Source organism: Thamnophis elegans, chromosome 14 (genome assembly GCF_009769535.1).
Source record: "Thamnophis elegans isolate rThaEle1 chromosome 14, rThaEle1.pri, whole genome shotgun sequence".
Classification (NCBI taxonomy): Eukaryota; Metazoa; Chordata; class Lepidosauria; order Squamata; family Colubridae; genus Thamnophis; species Thamnophis elegans.
Genome location: NC_045554.1, coordinates 14,135,137 through 14,153,936, shown reverse-complemented (window position 1 = coordinate 14,153,936; position 18,800 = coordinate 14,135,137). Strand labels below are relative to the sequence as shown.

Genomic DNA, 18,800 nt, shown 5'->3' with positions numbered 1-18,800 from the left:
GCTCACTCTCCCTTATCTCCTCCCCACTGGTCCAAAACTCAGGCGCCACCTGGTGGCCAACCAGTCTCTCTGTGGCCTGCTCGGAGTTGGAACCCTGTCCATGGTCCTCCATATCCTCCAGAGCTGACTCATAGGGCCCCTCGCTGTCGAAGTCTGGTGGCAGCTCCAACGGCTCCTGCTGGGCCACAACACATACCTATTTTTATTTTATTTATCCTATTTATGGACTGTCCATCTCTTTCATAGAGTCAATCCTTGCACTTTGGTAATTGCAAATATGAGTGCGGGGGGAAGGAAGGAGGACGGCACATGCAGTTGACAGCCCATTGATGCCCCTCTGCTGAACAGGGCTTGGGACAATGCATACAAGGCTAATCTCAGGCTAAACTCCATCAAGCTGAAGCAGGATTAGGTCTAATGTGACCTTGTATGGAACACCAGCAGGTTAACATCAGAGCTATTAGCAGACTGCACTGAAAAAAGACCATCCTCAAAGAAAGGAATGGCCAACCAGTTCTATTCTATAGGCAAGGAAACTACATAGATATCTTCATGAAGTCAACAAGAGTCATATGCCTACAAAAGAACTGTGCCAGATCAAGCAGAGGTTCTAACTGATCTATCATCCTGTTTTCTCACTAGAGACATTGAATTAAAAGACTGAAATATTCCCACTGAGGATGAAACAGTAGACAACTTTGGGAACACTGCATCAAATGGACCAATGATCTGACTCCATAAAATGTAACCGTATCTATCTTCCATCATTCTTTACCATGCTATGTAAATGCAGATTGACTGCACAACTTCACATCTTAGGAATTCACAATCTGCCAACTCGCAAAGCATCCCTGGCCTGCTCTCGAGTTGCCATAGGCAAGGGAGGGGGAGATGAACTAGCAGCTATGATGAAGCAGCACAGCAGCCAAAAACAAAAGCACATTCCAGACATATCTCTGTCAAGGCCGTCTCCTGGGGTTACCCACTGTGGCCAGAGGAGAGTGATCTCTACCACCTGCAAAATTGCTTTGTTGGCAAATATGACTTATGGCACACCCTGGGGGGAGGAAGGAAACAGGGTCAAACCTGGGCCATAAATTGTGTGGGATCAGAGTTGGTTTCACTTGGAACATGCCAACATGAAACTCCTAATAAATAACTGAATTTCTTTTGAAACTTGGTTCGAGGCTCATGGTTTAATTATGGCATCGGTCAGAACCCTGACACAATCACAATTCCACACGATGTTTTTTCTCCATCTTGAATCACCTTTCTAACAGAGTTCTGTCCTTTTATTTGATTTTTTTTCTCCTGCTGTCCCAGATCACATTAATTCACCATCATCCAGTACTTTTTCATCTTTCTTATCACCTCTCTGGGAGATCTCATTGCCACTTCCCCAGTTTCTTTGAACTCATCAGAATATTTTTTTTATAAAAGAAAGAAAGTCTTTTATCTCCTTTCCTTAACTCCAGGAAGGGCTGAGATACTATTCTTTCTGGGCTAAAGCAGCTGTCCTACTCCTGAACACAAGCCAACTGTGATGGGATGAAGTTGGTTGAAGTTGTCTTTCTTGCTCTTTCTAGTGAAAGTGGAATTCCAATCTTCCAAATCCCGTCTTCACAGCTCTGAGGAGGAAATCTGTTGTGGCCCACCAGTGGCCAGCAAAGCTGACAGCAGATTTGGACAGTGAGGAGGTTGGGGAGGAACATGGGTCAGTCCTGGAGTCTGGGGAAGGCTTGGATGATGGCTCTGCATCAGAGGCAGAGAGCGGGCCACAGCCATACGACAGTTATCAGCTGCCTTCAGAGTCAGACATCAGAAGAACAGCTGGACCCTGTTCCTAGTGTGAGCATGTGCAGAGTTGCCAAACAAAGGGAACAGATACACAATAGGGGTGAACTTGGGAGTAAGGCCACAGGTAGACAATGAATGGCCCCTCCCAAAGGAAATAAAAGAGGAGCAAAAGGGGAGTGGAGTTTGCAGGAGACGATTAGTTCACTTAATTGGTTTGTGACGCTCTGGGATTCCTTGATACGTTTTGCGGATATCAGCCTGGCAGCTCTCCAAGCCAGATAAGGTCTGTGACTGTAAATCCTTCCTTGAAAGATTTTGCTGGATGTGAATGAGCAGAATTCAGAGGAAATAAATAAAAGGGTTTTTTGTCAGGACTTGGGAAGCCTCAATCAGAACAGAATCCCATGAATGACGATGCTCCAGATAGTAAATTTCTTGGCAAGTTTGAAGCATGCAATTCATTCCCAAGCAATTGCCTTCTTATAATGACTTTTGGAAATCTAAACCTTCTAAACATTTGGGTTGATGTTGAAGATTCCACATCATGAATTATGCATTCCTCTTTATGGCTGGGAAGCATGCATTGTTAGCAGCTTAAGTTATTTTTATATTGGCGGAATAATCAATAGTACTTTAGCTCTCCCCCCCTCCCTGGATCAAATTAAATAATACTGATAAAGCATATTACTGGAAGGCAAAGCCTCTAGCAAAATCCTAAAGTGGAAGGGATGACACATGTCTCCAGGGAATCAGACACAGCAAAGTGGCTCTTCTCAATTGTATGAAGGAAGGAGGCTCTAAGATGAAAATCCATCTCTTGGAGTCGGTCACCTGGTGACCTCCAAGTGACTCATTTTAACAGATGAACAGAGTTGGAAGGGACCTTATAGGTCATCTAGTCCAATCCCCGGCTCAAGTAAGAGACACTACGTCATTTCTGACAAATGGCTGTCCAGTCTCTTCTTGAAAGCCTCTAGTGATGAAGCTCCCACAACTTCTGAAGGCAACTTCTGTTTCATGGGTTCATTGGTCTCACTGTCAGAAAAGTTCTCCTTTTTTTCAGGTTGAATCTCTCCTTGGTCAGTTTCCATCCATTATTCCTTGTCTGGCCTTCGGGTGCTTTGGAGAATAGCTTGACCCCCTAACTCCTCTCTGTGGCAGGCCCTCAATTATCTGGACTGCTATTGTGTCTCCCTTCACTAGACTCCCCCTGACCAATTCCTGTAACTGTTCATCGTATGTTTTAGCTTCCAGTGCCTTAATCATCTTTGTTGCTCTTCTCTGAACATTTTCTAGAGTCACAACATCTTTTTATGGTGTGGTGACCAAAACTGGATGCAGTATTCTGGGTGTGGTCTTACTAAGGTTTTACAGAGTGGATTTGTAGATCCCTTGATCATGATTGTATCCCTCTGTTAATGCAACTTAGGATTCATCCAGTGATGGAGCACCCACACCTTCTGAAAGCAACTTCTGTTCCATGAGTTGATTGTTCTCACTGTCAAAAAGTTTCTCCTTATTTCCAGGTTGAATCTCTCCTTGATCAATTTCCATCCATTATTCCTTGTCTGGCCTTCAAGTACTTTGGAAAATAGTCTGGGCCCTTCCTCTCTGGGACAGCCACCCAAATATTGGAACTCTGCTATCATGTCTCCCCTGGTCTTCAACTCTCAATCTCAGCAAATGGTTGGTGGCTATGAGTTGTCACTGAAGGCATCTGGAGGTTGACCTGACTGCTTATCCCTGCATTTTCATTCAGACATCCATCAAAGATGGAGAACGCACAAGAAACTGCAGCCTGGTGTATCTACTCTATTTATATCCTACCTTTCTCTAAAATATTCTCATATTCTCATATTCTCTCTCTCTCTCTCTCTCTCTCTCTCTCTCTCTCTCTCTCTCTCTCTCTCTCTCTCTCTCTCTCTCTCACACACACACACACACACACACACACACACACACACACACAGGATTCAGACATGCTGCTAAGACATAAGCTGCTTAATCATATATTAATGAATGAACCAGAATTGGCTGAACGTTTATCTTATCTCCTTAAAATCATCAACATAGAATTTCTAGTGGCATATTGTACAATACAATACAATATTCCAAAATCAAACAAAACCGTATGACTTATTGTAATTTATGAACCAGTTCAGAGTTTTCTTACTACTCTCTCATTAATCCTTAAAGTAAAGGTAAAGGTTCCTCTCACACACATGTGGTAGTTGTTCCTGACTCTAGGGGGCAGTGCTTATCTCCATTTCAAAGCTGAAGAGCCAGCACTGTCCGAAGACATCTCCGTGGTCATGTGGCCGGCATGACTCAATGCCCAAGGTGCATGGAACGCTGTTACCTTCCCACCAAAGGTAGTCCCTATTTTTTTACTTTAATTTTATATGCTTTCGAACTGCTAGATTGGCAGAAACTGGGCCAAGTAATGGGAGCTCACTCTGTTACATGGCACCAGGGATTCAAACCACAAAACTGCCAAACTTTCTTCTTTTTTTTTAGTCTGAATTATTTTTCAGTAGTTTATTGCGGAGACATACAATTCTAAACATATAGAACGCTCCACGAATTTGCATGTCATCCTTGCGCAAGGGCCATGATAATCTTCCCTGTATCATTCCAATTTTAGTATATGTACTACCAAAGCGAGCACCAAATTGCCAAACTTTCTGATCGACAAGCTCAGCGTCTGAGCCACTGAGCCACTGCATCCCATTGAGCCTCACAGCAACTCAAAAGTCAGTTAGGAAAAAGGCTTCAAAAGTTAGAAAAGTAAGTAGTCCCAACTCAATTCTTGAATAGCTTCACTGTTCACAATTTTTTTTTTGCTTGTCTACATTTCTTTCCGATTGCTTAAATTTCTTTTTCTTTTCCTACAATACCTTTTGCTTTCTTACATATAATAAAGCTAAATTTGCAAATAGAAGTAAGGCAAAAGTAATAATTGATGTGACGGCTACTGATACGAGAAATCGCAACAGCTTTGTTCAAAGTCTCCCCCCTCTCCCCCACCAGAAGGAAACAATGGTGAACAAGACTTTAATGTATTTTGGTGGCTTGGGACTTTTGGTTTTGAAATTTTGAGAGGGAATGGCAAAATCATTATCTTCTGATTGGGTTAAATGTTTCTTAGGATAACCCTACATTTTGAGGCTTCAAAAGTGATAATGCTCTGAAGGGAGGGGAGGAGAGAAGAGGGAGGTAGGGAAGGAGGGAGGAAGGAAGGAAGCAAGGAGAGAGAGGGAAGAAATGAAGGAAGTGGAGGGAGGGAAGAAACAGAGGGAGGGAAGGAAGGAGAGGGAGGGGAGGGAGGGGAGGAAGGCAGCAGAGGGGGGAAGAAAGGACAGAGAAAAGAAGGAAGGAAGGAAGGAAGGAAGGGGAGGAGGGAGGCAGGGAGGAAGACAGGAAGGGGAGGGAGGGGAGAAGGAAGGGAGGAGAGGGAGGGAAGGGAGCCAGGCAGGCAGGCAGGCAGGCATGCAGGGGTGGAGGGAGGGAGGGAGGAAGGGAAGGAGGGAGGGAGGGAGGAAGACATATTAACCCTGTATAAATGCAATTCTTCTTTTCATGTCCTTAACAAAGTTAAGGATATTCAATACTAAAATGTTTGCTTGGTTTGGATCAATTCCGAGTCATCCTAATATGGTCCTCCCTTCTTCACGTGTAAGGAATTGGTTCGAGTCAGTGACTTTCCAACTTTAACACAGGATTGCTACTCTGCATAAGGACATTGCAGATGTATAATTACATCCTGATAACAAAAAAATATCTATATAGATTTACTCAACTGCCAACTTCTAAAAAGTAGGAGCTTAAATTAGCAGGGGGGGGGAATCACCATGGCACCCAAAAAATTCATTCCAGCAGTTTTCCTTCTCCGCAACCTCTTTAGCATCGTTGATCAACCTTTCTCTGAAGTGACTGGGTCTGATTAGTTTCCCTAATCCTCTTTAATAAGAGCTACATTAGCTCAAAATTGGGACTCTTCCTTCAAATAAATGAATATTGCCATCCATATGTATGCCGCAAGAAAAGAACATCTTTCAAGGGACTCATTAAGCCTATCCTACAGGAAAGAGAGATAATTTCACCCTCTAAATATTGCTGTAATTCAAGCAGATAGAAGTAGGAGTCTTCCGTCTGTTTCTGTTAGAAGTAGAGTTTGGATAGCTAAGCCTGGCTGAAAAGATCCTTCCATTGGGCAGCTGTTGAGTCATGTCTAGTCTGATGCTTCCAGGGGTGAAATTCAGCAGGTTCTGACCCGTTCTGGAGAACCATTAGAGGAAAATTTGAGTAGTTCGGAGAACCGGCAAATACCACCTCTGGCTGGCCCCAGAGTGGGGAAGGAATGGGGATTTTTGCAGTATTCTTCCACTGCCATGCCCACCAAGCCATGCCTAAAGAACTGGTAGTAAAAAAAATTGAATTTCACCACTGGGGAAAAGACATTGGATTCATGGAAGTTGCTTGAAAAGAAGGTTTATTGATGATGGACAGGAACACCACCAGAGTAGGGTTGGAATGGAGATTTTGCAGTATCCTTCCCCTGCCACACCCAACAACACTCTGCACCTGACTGGAACTGGATGGGTGGAACTGCCAGCATGGCAGTTGGAGATTGGACCATGTGATGGGACTTGTGGGTGTGGAGGCAAGATCTTGAACTTTCAACTGGGTGGGGAAAACAGGGAAGCTTTCAGATTTGGGTTTTCTCAGATGTGCCAACATGGCTCTCTTAATAAATTGGAACTTTGAGCAATATTTTGCCTTGGACTCTGATTTACTTTCGGATGTTATTTGGAATGCTGACATTAACCCAAATCTGCGTTATTTTAGATTACAAAGTTTTTTTAGCCTGAATTTAATTGTTTTTCAGATGGTGATTGCTTATTTAGCAACCTATGACTATCATTAAGTGTTGTATTTTATGATTCTTGATGAATATATTTTTTTCTTTGTTTTTATGTACACTGAGAGCATCTGCACCAAAGACAAATTCCTTGTGTGTCCAATCACACTTGGTTAATAAAGAATTCTATTCTATCTATCTGTTGATCAGGTGATAAATCCTGTGCAAATGCTGTAGGAATCTGCCATCTTATCCTTCGCGGCATTCCTAGAATAAATCCCTACAGATGGTTTTTGATTGATGACCACAGTTTAATCCAAAATTTCTGTTGCTAAGCGAGCTGCACCTCAATTTATCACCTTTTTTGACACACGTGAAGCTTATCGCTGAAGTTGATAAGGGAATCGTGTGATCATTAAGCCAATGTTCATGGACTTTGTCATGCCCCCGTCGGAGTCTGACTCTGAGATGGAAGATGAACAGCTGACAGAGAGCAAGAGAGCACTTCTGTTGGCTGTGGAGGAAACTGGGGAAGGGCAAAGTCAGGCTGGGCAGAGCAGGGGAGAGGCAGAACAAGGGAGAGTGGGTTCAAATGAAGACCAAGATCCACCCCCTCCTCATCCTAGGGGCTCAGGGAAGAATGCAGGAGAGAGCAATGGGGGTTGTATTGCTTATGAGGAAGGAAAGGGCCCTGATTCCCTTCACAAGGCACACCTGGGGATGGAGTTTAAAGGAGAGGCAGTTGGGAGGGGCGTTTGTTTGGAACTAACATTGAGTTCACCTAGTGTAGCATTGTGGCCTGCATTCCTGGCATTCCTCCCAACTGCTTAAAGTATTAAAGTATCTGTGTGCTTGTCTCATCCTGCTGGAATTATCCTTCACTCCTTGCTTATCTTGAGTATTTGCAGGTTGCAGAGTGAAAGGGCCGTTGGGGGCACAGTTGGTACTAATAAAGGGACTCATATCAGTTCTCTGGCTGTTTTGCCTTTGTGCCACGTCCCGGGTCATCACAGGCTTTCCTTGTTGGGAAGTGGATGGGAACATACCGAATGGGTGATCACATGACCCCCAGGCAGTGCAACTGTCTGTTTAACATTTTCATGGAGTTATAAGATATTATAAAATACAAAAGTAAATAGAAAAGCAGTGGGGAAGAAAAAGGGGAAGAGAAGTGAGGAAGAAGAAACAAACATTTGATTTTGGGTTTTACCAAGTAGATTGATAGAATTACAGAAATGGCTGGTTTGTATTATTATGAAAAAGCAAAAAGTTATGATTTGATGTTAATCCCTTATTTTACAGCAACAGAGAGAGTTGGAAGCCAATGGTTTTTTCCCCTAATGCAGACAGTTGCAATTGTCATAAATACATGCCAGTTGCCAAGACCGTGTATTTTTATCATGTGACCATGAGGATGCTGAAACATTCTTAAATATTATCTGTCCAGCTAGTGAACCCCAAAAAAGGAACTCCTGAGGCATTCTTTCTCCCCCACAAGTAAAATTTTATCGAATGCACTACATTGGCACAGAAGATGAAAAACTAGCTCTGAGTTTCCCACGTGAAAGCTTATATAGTTAAACTTGATTTTCCTTCAGTTAATTCCATTGTCCAATGGAATATGCTCCTTTTGTTATGAGAACAGCCGCGTTGTTCAAACACCTGCATGGCGTGACCTTGAGGGAAGCAACAGGCTCTCATGATCTGCAGAAGGCGTGAAAACCAGTTATGAGCCATTTTTTTCCAGTGCTGTTGTGACTTTGAATGGTCGCAACATTCACACCATAAACCTATGGTTGCAATTTTTTAGTCATTTTAGTCATTTTATTAAGATTTATAGGCCGCCCTTTTCCCTGAGGGGACTCAGGGCGGCTTACAATCACAGGGAAGGGGGTGCAATATCAAAGACAAACAATATGTGAACAAAAGAAAGAAAATAATAAAACACAACTTGCATTCAACAGTCAACACTCGGGCGGGTAAATTGGGAACCTATCCCCAGGCCTGATGGGAGAGCCAGGTCTTGAGGGCTGTGCGGAAGGTCTGGATGGTGGTGAGGGTACGGATCTCGACGGGGAGGTCGTTCCACAGGGTCGGAGCTGCAACAGAAAAGGCTCTCCTCCGTGTAGTCGCCAGTTGACATTGACTGGCGGATGGAGTTCGGAGGAGGCCCAGTCTGTGCGATCTAATCGGTCGGAGGGAGGTGATCGGCAGAAGGCGGTCTCTCAAGTACCCAGATCCACTACCATGGAGTGCTTTAAAGGTGGTCATCAATACCCTGAAGCGCACCCGGAGATCGACAGGTAGCCAGTGCAGCTCGCGGAGGATGGGTGTAACGTGGGCAAACCGCGGTGCACCCACTATCACTCGCATGGCTGCATTCTGGACTAACTGCACTCGCCGGATGCACTTTAAGGGCAACCCCATGTAGAGCCCATTGCAGTATTCCAAGGAGGACCAAGGAGGTTTCCGGGATCCGCTGACCCGGAGGGGCCGTAGTGGCGCAATCCGATCAAGAGACTCCGACGCCGACGAATACCAGGCGGCAACCAGAGCCTCCGCCGAACTGTGGGCGAGAGTATCAGGAATAACCCCAAGCTCCGTCTGGAACCTCAAAGGGTCCATAAGTCGCCTGGGGCGGAACCACCTGGTCGGTTCCTCCTCCCTACGGTGGGGGTTTGGCCTCCGGAAGTCAAGCCTCAGTAGGCAGTGGTCTGACCACGACAGGGGTATGATCTCATTACCCCTCAGACCAAGATCACACATCCACTGCTCCGAGAGGAATACGAGGTCGAGCATGTGACCCGCTGCATGAGTTGGGCCCCGAATTATCTGGGTCAAGCCCATGGCTGTCATGGAAGCCATGAACTCCTGCGCCCCGTCAGAGCGTTCACCGAGCGATGGCAAATTAAAGTCCCCCAGAACTATAAGCCTGGGGAACTCAACTGCCAGCTCGGCTACTGACTTGAGGAGCGAGGGGAGGGATGCTGCAAGTTAAGACTCATCTTGCAGATTTCACATGGACAACAATATCTTCAATGACATGAATTGTGACCCTACAAGAGTGTTCACTCTAACTGAATTGTCAGGTTGTTGCCAGAGTCACAACTACATCCATACTCCTGTCATGTTGAATAAGTTGTCTGGTTGGGCTAAATATCTGAATTCAACCAAGTACTTCAAAGCTTCGAAGATTTGAGGGTTAGATTAATTACAGTAAGCAATGTGTAATTACTTATGCAAATATAGTCCATCCAGACCCTATGAATTCATTAAAGATACAGCAAGAACTACTTAATGAAAGGCAGAACATACAATGGTTGATGTACCTACAAATTGCTGGAAAAAGAAAAGAAAATTAAAATAAGGAAGGGGCATCCAGAAGACTGACAGAATTTGAAATGCATTTACAAAATCAAGACCACCCATTAAGGTGCATATTATAAACTCTTACTTACATGATATGGAGAAAGAACAAATTTGGACATGTGATACATTGGATGTAAAACTGTAAAAATAAAAATTCCCAGTGTAATAGTGGGAAGAATTATGACACACATCTAAAAAATTTACCCCAATCTATAATTTATGAGAAAACTGGTACAAAATGTTTTATAGATGACATACAATTTCATCAATACTTGCCAAAATAGACAAATTGTAGAGCAATAAATGTTGGAAGGGCCATGAAATATAAGAAATATTCTGGTGCAACATGGAAAGAGAATCACCAGAGGGACATACACATACAGAGAATCTTAAAAACCAAATTTTAAAAAATGAAATCAGAAAAGTTTGTATTAGTATAATTCCAAAATATATCAATAAAAACACCATAATCTACTAAGAAACATGCTCAGTTTTGTACAGCACTGGACAAGAAAAATAATGCAGACAATATCTGAGAACTTAAACTTGGAAAATACTGCAACAATGGCAAAACCAACAATATATATACATAACAGAGGTTTAATTACATTTAAGCCAAAAAGTCATCCATATATACTATATATCATACAGCAAAGCAAATATATGCACAGATTATGGTTTCTAAAGTTTATGTTAATAAATCCTGAAAAGCAGCAGGAGCACAAAGAAGAAGGGGTAAATCAGAAATTAAATATGTATTTATATTACTTTTAATAGTTTTCTTTTTCCTTTTTATAAATAATAACAGTAGGAATCCACTAAGCTCAAAGACAGATACTGTAGATGATAGACAGACAGACAGACAGACAGACAGACAGACAGACAGATAGATAATAGATGATAGATAGATAGATAGATAGATAGATAGATAGATAGATAGATAGATAGATAGATAGATAGATAGATAGATACAGTAGATAGATAATGGATAGATAGATATAATTTTGGAGAGAGACAGAGACAGAGAGAGACAGAGACAGAGAGAGACAGAGAGAGATCACAAAAATAATACAGTAAATGTACTTTATCATGTACAGTTTATCTTTTATTAATGCTATATTGAGCATTAATTGTACAACTTAAAAAACCTCCTCTGTCCACTTACAGATATCATCTCTTCTGGAGCTATATCCTTTTTAAAATAAAGCTAGATAAGAGGAAAGGAGGGAGGGAAGGAAGGTGAGTGAGAGAAAGACAGAGATTCCAAACTTCTCAAATTTGAGCTGAAAAGGAGTAAATCTGAGCTGTTCAGGGAAAGTTGGAAGACCTTACATCAGAGGTGGAATTCAGCAGGTTCTGACCAGTTCTGGAGAACCGATGGTGGAAATTTTGAATTGTTCAGAGAACTGGTAAATACTACTTCTGACTGGTCCCACCCCCATCTATTCTCTGTCTCCCGAGTCCCAGCTGATCAGGAAGAAATGGGGATTTTGCAGTATCCTTCCACTGGCGTGGGGAGGGAATGGAGATTTTACCAAAAAAAAAAAAAAGTTAAATGGGTAATTTCACCAATGTCCTCTAATATTTCTTAAGGGAATAGAGGCACCACTACTGAAAAACCTCCTCTAATGGTCAGATCTGGAAGGGACCTTGGAGGTCTTTTAGTCCAACCCTCTGCTCAGACAAGAGACCCCACATCATTCCAGACAAATGGCTGTCCAATCTCTTCTTAAAGACTTCCAGTGTTGGAGCACCTACAATTTCTGGAGGCAAGCTGTTCCACTGGTTAATTGTCCTCACTGATAGGAAGTCCCTCCTTCGTTCCAGGTTGCATCCATAATTTCTTGTCCTGCCCTCCAGTGCTTTGCATAATGAGTTGACCCCCCCTTCTTTGTGGCAGCCCCTCAAATACTGGAATACTGCTGGAATCATGTCACTCTTAATTCTTCTTTTCTCTAGACGAGCCATATCCAGTTCCTGCAACTGTTCTTCATATGCTTTAGTCTCCAGGCCTTTAATCATCTTAGCTGCTCTTCTCTGTATATTTTCCAAAGTCTCAACATCTTTTTTTGTAATGTAGTGACCAAAACTGGATACAGTATGTCTTCCTTTGAGATTTAATGGAAAAATAAAAAGCTAAGGGTGATACCAATCTGGGGATGGGAAAGGAAAGACCTCTACTACAAAACAGAAGGTGTTCATTCATATAGAATAGAAGCAAGATCACGTGAAGTGCTAATAACACTTTATAATGCCTTGGTAAAGCCACACTTGGAATCCTGCATCCAGTTTTGGTTGCCATAATGTAAAAAACATGTTGAGACTCTACAAAGAGTGCAGAGAAAAGCAACAAAGATGATTAGGGGACTGGAGGCTAAAACATATGAAGAACGGTTGCTGGAATTGTGTATGTCTAGTTTAATGAAAAGAAGGACTAGGGGAGACATGATAGCAGTCTTCTGATATCTCAGGGGCTGCCACAAAGACGAGGGAGTCAAGCTATTCTCCTAAGCACCTGAGGGTAGGTCAAGAAGCAATGAGTGGAAACTAATCAAGGAGAGAAGCAAATTAGAATCAAGGAGAAATTTCCTGACAGTGAGAACAATTAATCAGTAGAGCAACTTGCCTCCAGAAGTTGTGAATGCTCCAACACTGGAAGTTTTTAAGATGATGTTGGACATCCATTTGTCTGAAGTGATGTAGGGCTTCCTGCTTAAGCAGGGGTTTGGACTAGAAGAAGGTCCCTTCCAACTCTGTTATTCTATGATCTATGTTCTTTAGCCAATGCAAGAACCCCAGATGCCATCAACAGAGAGAATGATTGAAAGCAAGTTTTCTTTCATCAGCAGAACTTAAGCTGATTGCTAAACTGGATGGGTCCTTATTCTGGATCAGAAGAAAGCTTATTACTCTTTTCTCTCATGTAGGTGATGGACAAAAGGCTTTCAAGGATATACCCTAAAAATGGCAGGAACAAGTGACACCGCAGTTCCATCAGTTCCTCTCCTATGTAGAGTAGCTAGAAACTATTTTGGGGGGGGGGGGCGCCATCAAACCTTCCTAGGTTCTGAGGACCTGCATTTAATGTCACATTTTCCCAAAGTCGTTTATCATCAGAACAGCTTTGCTGTTCGACTGGAGCAGCGCATCAATCCTCTTCACGATGACCAGGTTTCCCAAAACAGAGTTTTCAAAATGCCCTCTGGTCTTCATGTTTTTTAAAAATATATTTCTGTTTCCTGTGACTGTAAGTTCATACCAGGGGTGGGTTCCTGCCAGTTCTAACCTCTTCTATAGAAGAGGTTCCACAAATCTACAGTGTCATTTAGAATTGGTTCCAGCTCCCTCCTCCCACCTGTCTGCACATCATCAAGATGAAGAGTGAGAGGAGGAATTCTGGGAGTTGAAGTCCACAAGTCTTAAAGCTGTCAAGTTTGAACACCCTTGGGGGTTTTTTTTCTAAAGGGTTAGGGGTGCAAGGCCCTTGTAACTTGACAGCTTTAAGACTTGTGTGCTTCAAATGCCAGAGTTTCTGAGCCAACATTTTGGTTGCTAAGCAAGAGCGTTGTTAAGTGAGTTTTACCACATTTTACAAGTTGGCCATGCCCACCCAGTCACATGGCTGGCAAGCCACTCCCACCCAGTCAAATGGCTGGCAAGCCACTCCCACAAAGCAGGCCACACCTACAGAAGAGGTTCTAAAAAATTTTGAAACCCACCACTGGTTCATAGTCAAAACAGTCTCTTCTCTTCCACTAGGACACATTTAAATGATGAAACCATACAGGATTTGAAAAGAGAATTGGGCATAATTGTCAGCAGTGGAAGTTAAACTTCAAGTGCATTGGCGACGCCCCTGATGAGAATTCACCTGGATTCGCAAGCTGTCACATTCGTTCTTCTGATCTAGCTGTTTTTCTTGTCTACCAAGGCACCTGATGTATTCTTTCTGCATCGTGTACAAACTCCAAGGATTTACGTTCCAATGAGGTGTCTTATCATGTTAGCTGGGCTGCCCTTCAGAAAGGCACAATGCTGCAATACAGGTAGATTTATCACCAGCTAAGCTAAAGACATTTGATTGAAGACCATGAGGAAACTTCTGGGTCAGAGGAATGGACTCTATGGACAGACCAGTGTCTTGCCGATGGTTGAGCAAATACCTCCGTGGATTTCATAAGCAAGACTGACGTTAGTCTTCATCAATAGAGGTTCCAAATTAACCCATCATTCCGGCTGTCAATAGGTTCCTCCGTCAGGAATTTATCTTATCCCTTATCAAATAAGCTTTTATCAGGAACTAGAATGGAATTCTTGTGGGACATGGTAGCTCAGTGGCTAAGACACTGAGTTGTCAATCAGAAAGGTCGGTAGTGTGGCAGTTAGAATCCCTAGCACCGCATAACGGAGTGAGCTCCAGTGACTTGTCCCAGCTTCTGCCAACCTAGCAGTTCGAAAGTATGTAAAAGTGCAAGTAGAAAAATAGGGACCACCTTTAGTCATGCCAGTCGCATGACCACAGAGACGTCTTCGGACAGCAATGGCTCTTCGGCTTTGAAACAGAGATGAGCACCGCCCCCTAGAGTCGGGAATGACTAGCACAGATGTGCGAGGGAAACCTTTACCTTTATCTTACCTAGAATGGAATTTGCATTGGAAATTCAACCCAGGAGATACTATGTAAATAATTTTATGCCAAATTGTTGTATCAGAAATGAGTTTATCCCTTGACTCTCCTCTTTCCTGAAGGAGGCACATAAGCACATAATTTTCATTTTGTTTTGTTTCATTTCATTTTTTTCAGCTATCCATCTCACCATATGCAACACTCAGCAGTTAAATAGATGTTCATCTGAGCATAAATATGAATTCCATGCAAAAAGCAATAGATGAATACATGTACTTTAAAGCCTATAAACACAGACACAAAAAAAGTTTACATATGTGTGTGTGGGTGCGTGTGTAAATGTAAATACTGAAATGTTTACAAAATGTCTGTAAATATTTACAAAATTGTAAATATGTACAAATTTATAAAATGTGTATAATGTATTTGTAAAGGTGTTTTTGATAGCTAGAGATAGATGTAGATAGATAGAAAGATAGATAGATAGAAGATAGATAGATAGATAGATAGATAGATAGATAGATAGATAGATAGATAGATAGATAGATAGATAGATAAGGAAGGAAGGAAGGAAGGTAGGTAGGTAGGTAGGTAGGTAGGTAGGTAGGTAGAAAGAAAGAAAGAAAGAAAGAAAGAAAGAAAAGAAAGAAAGAAAGAAAGAAAGAAAGAAAGAAAGAAGAAAGAAAGAAAGAAGATCGATCTGTCTGTTTGGCAGATTTATATTTCACCTTTCATTCAAGAGCTTGAGGTTTCATCTATAACTTCCTCCTCCTCTTTTTATTCACAAGTTACCATAATTGCCATAATTTCCTCTGAAAGGGAATAAATGACTCAAGGTTTCCCAGGGAACTTTTGTGGCTAAGGGTGGACTAGAACCTGTGAGTGATTTTTCAATACTGCTACAACTCCTTAATGCCTCTCTTTCTGTCCAAAGGGCATTCCAAATTTTCCTTGTTCCCTTAAAAAAAGGGGGGGTTTAAAAACTAGCACGCGGTCTGGAAAAGCACCTGCCAATAAAGTATTTTCCATTTTATGTTTCAGATTTTGAAACTGGGGATCTATTGCAAAATGTACAGCATCAGATCACGGATTCCATTGGTTCCAGGCCTGAAGTTTGAGTTAGCTGGTCACAGAATACTAAAATGATAAAAAAAGAAAATCAAAGCCTCCTTCAAGTTGAACTATACTCAGTCTGGATTACACCAGCGTGCCTTTCTACTCCCCAGGTCCAACACTGCTTTATGTTTCAATATCAATCAAAGTCACCAGCTGCCACCAAAATAAGGTGTCCCTCAAACTGAGCTTGACTCTTGGTGACTTACAAGGACACATCTCATTTTTCCCAGAAGTGATTTGAGATGGCCTTCCATGTGTGTGTGTGTGTGTGTGTGTGTGTGTGTGTGTGTGTGTGTGTGAGTGTGTGTGTGTTTCTGTGTATTTTTAAATTGCTGCCTAGTTTACAGCTCAAAATGCCACGTTTCCCCACATCCAGAGCCTCTCTCAAGTGTTCATAAGGGAGAAGCCTCACAAGCTTTGCTAACCTCTAATCACCAGTGGAGGATAGGAATGAAAGAACAATCTTTGACACCAGGTGAAAAATGAGCCATTAAGACCAACTGTCTCTCGTAACAAGTCACCTCTAATTTGGAACATGAGCTTGGTCTTGCATGAATGAGTGGAATAATTGCATTAGTTCTTTCATCTAACCTACAAGAGGTTACACTGTCCAATTTTTGAAGTGGAGGACAGAGAGTGTTCACTCCCCCCTCCTCTTTTTTTTCTCTATTGCTTCTTTTAAGAAATAAGGCTCACACACAAATCCACACAATCCTGTGAGCTTATGGGATAACAGTAGTGAGAAACAGTGTTGGAGCTTTCACAACTTCTGGAGGCAAGTTGTTCCCCTGATTAATTGATCTAAACTGTCAGAAAATTTCTCCTTAGTTCTGAGTTGCTTCTCTCCTTGATTAGCTTCCACCCATTGCTTCTTGTCCTGCCTTCTGGTGCTTTGGAAAATAGCTTGACTCCCTCTTCTTTGGGGCAGCCCCTGAGATATCGGAAGACTGCTATCCTGTCTCCCCTGGTTCTTCTCTTCACTAGACTAGTCATGCCCAGTTCCTGCAACTGTTCTTCATATGTTTTAGTCTCCAGTCCCTTAATCATCCTGGTTGCTCTTCTCTGCACTCTTTCTAGAGTCTCCACATCTTTTTGACATTGTGGAGACCAAAACTGGATGCAATATTCCAAGTCGGGCCTTACCAAGTAATTATAAAGTGATATTAACACTTCATGTAATCTTGATTCCATCCTCTGTTTTCAGGAAGGACTACCCATGATTTTTCTAAGTCCTCTTGGAACATTTTCATCAGTGGTGGGATTCAGCCAGTCCGCACCTATTCGGGAGAACCGGCTCTTAACTTTCTAAGAGGTTCAGAGAACTAGTTGTTAGAAGAAATCTTCTTTTGGTTTTTTCTGCTTTACAGGGCTAATCCTGTAAGGAAGGCAGGAAGGAAACATTCTGGTGTTGTTTCTAGCTTAATCGTTATTGCCCTGCTTACAGAAACTCCTGTTAAGTCTTATTACATTGTAACAGCTAAGGCAAAGTGCCCTTCAACCTGAGTAATGCTGAGTTGGCCACACCCACACGGTCACATGGCCACTAAGCCCCGCCTACTCACCTAGTCATTAGGGCAGAGAACTGGTTGGTAAATTATTTGAATCCCACTACTGATTCCCATAGACTTTTCTGGATGAGGTGATAGGGAGTTGCCACAGCCACCAGTGGAAAGGCTCAGGATTTAACACCTTGTTGTATAAACTCACCCCAGAGAATGAAGCCAATTAGAAACATATCAACCTTCCACTTTGTTGACTGTAAGCATATCTGAATTCCTGCTCACGCCAGATGCATTTGTTCTGTTCTCATCCTTCAGCAAAGCAGCCTGATTCATTGTCCCCAGCAGATCAAGGCAAAAAGTGTTCTAAATTTTATGATACAGCTCTTTGCTCAGAATAGCTGGATGTGCACAAAATGCATATTTCAGGACAAAATGTTTACAAAAAATGTCTGTCTGGGGGATAATAAAATACGTAAGGAAATTTGAATTTATCTGCTTTTATTAAAAAAAATAGAAGAAGTGACAGAGTGGTGCAAAGAGGACATAGAATTAAGAATGGATACATGTAAAAGTGTCAAGAATTAGGAATGGGTTGCCTCAACCGACTCTAAATGGGGAAACTACTGTAAAATGAATATACATAATGCTGAGCTTCATGAAGAATTAGATGATAGTGAGGAGGGGAAGGGGAGGAAGAGAATGATGAGAGCTGCCTTGGGGAAAGGCAGGATAAAAATACATTAATATTAATAATATACTTTTCTCCTACCTTTCTAATTCATAGTATTAATAATCACATGAATAAATAAGGTAAAGGTAAAAATTCCCCTCGCACATACGTACGTGCTAATTGTTCCCGACTCTAGGGGGCGATGCTCATCTCCGTTTAAAAGCCAAAGAGCCAGCGCTGGCTAAAGACGTCTCCGTGGTCATGTGGCCGGCATGACTAAATGCTGACAGCGCACAGAACGCTGTTACCTTCCCACCAAAGGTGGTTCCTATTTTTCTACTTGCATTTTTTACGTACTTTCGAATTGCTAGATCGGCAGAAGCTGAGACAAGTAACAGGAACTCAATCCGTTATGCGGCACTAGGGATACGAACCACCGAACTGCAAAGATTTTTATTAGACAAGCTCGGTGTCTTAGCCACTGAGCCACCTCGTCCCCTACATGAATAAATACATAAGTTAATAATACATGCATTAATAATAATAATAATTACATCCTGCGACCATATCTTTCATACCATCAAACACTAACATCTACCTATCCCAGGTCTTTGGGAAGGGCTCGGACAGCAGATTAAAATGCCAAATCCATGCTAAACATCTCTAAGCCTTCGTAAGACCACACCTACAATACTGCATCTAGTGTTGGTCACTGGACTATAAAAAAGATATTGAGATTCTAGAAAGAGTGCAGAAAAAAGCAACTAAGATGATTAGGGGACTGGAGGCTAAAATATACAATGAATGGTTGCAGGATCTGGGCATGGCTAGTCTAATGAAGAGAAGGACCAGGGGAGA

The 18,800-nt window shown here is 42.2% G+C and overlaps 1 non-coding gene across 1 annotated transcript; it reads right to left on the bottom strand.

The window, feature by feature from the left end:
- Positions 1–4,358: 4,358 nt before the first annotated feature.
- LOC116518189 lies at positions 4,359–4,465 on the bottom strand. Its single transcript, XR_004256514.1, has one exon. It is a non-coding gene; the product is annotated as a U6 spliceosomal RNA (small nuclear RNA).
- Positions 4,466–18,800: the final 14,335 nt, after the last annotated feature.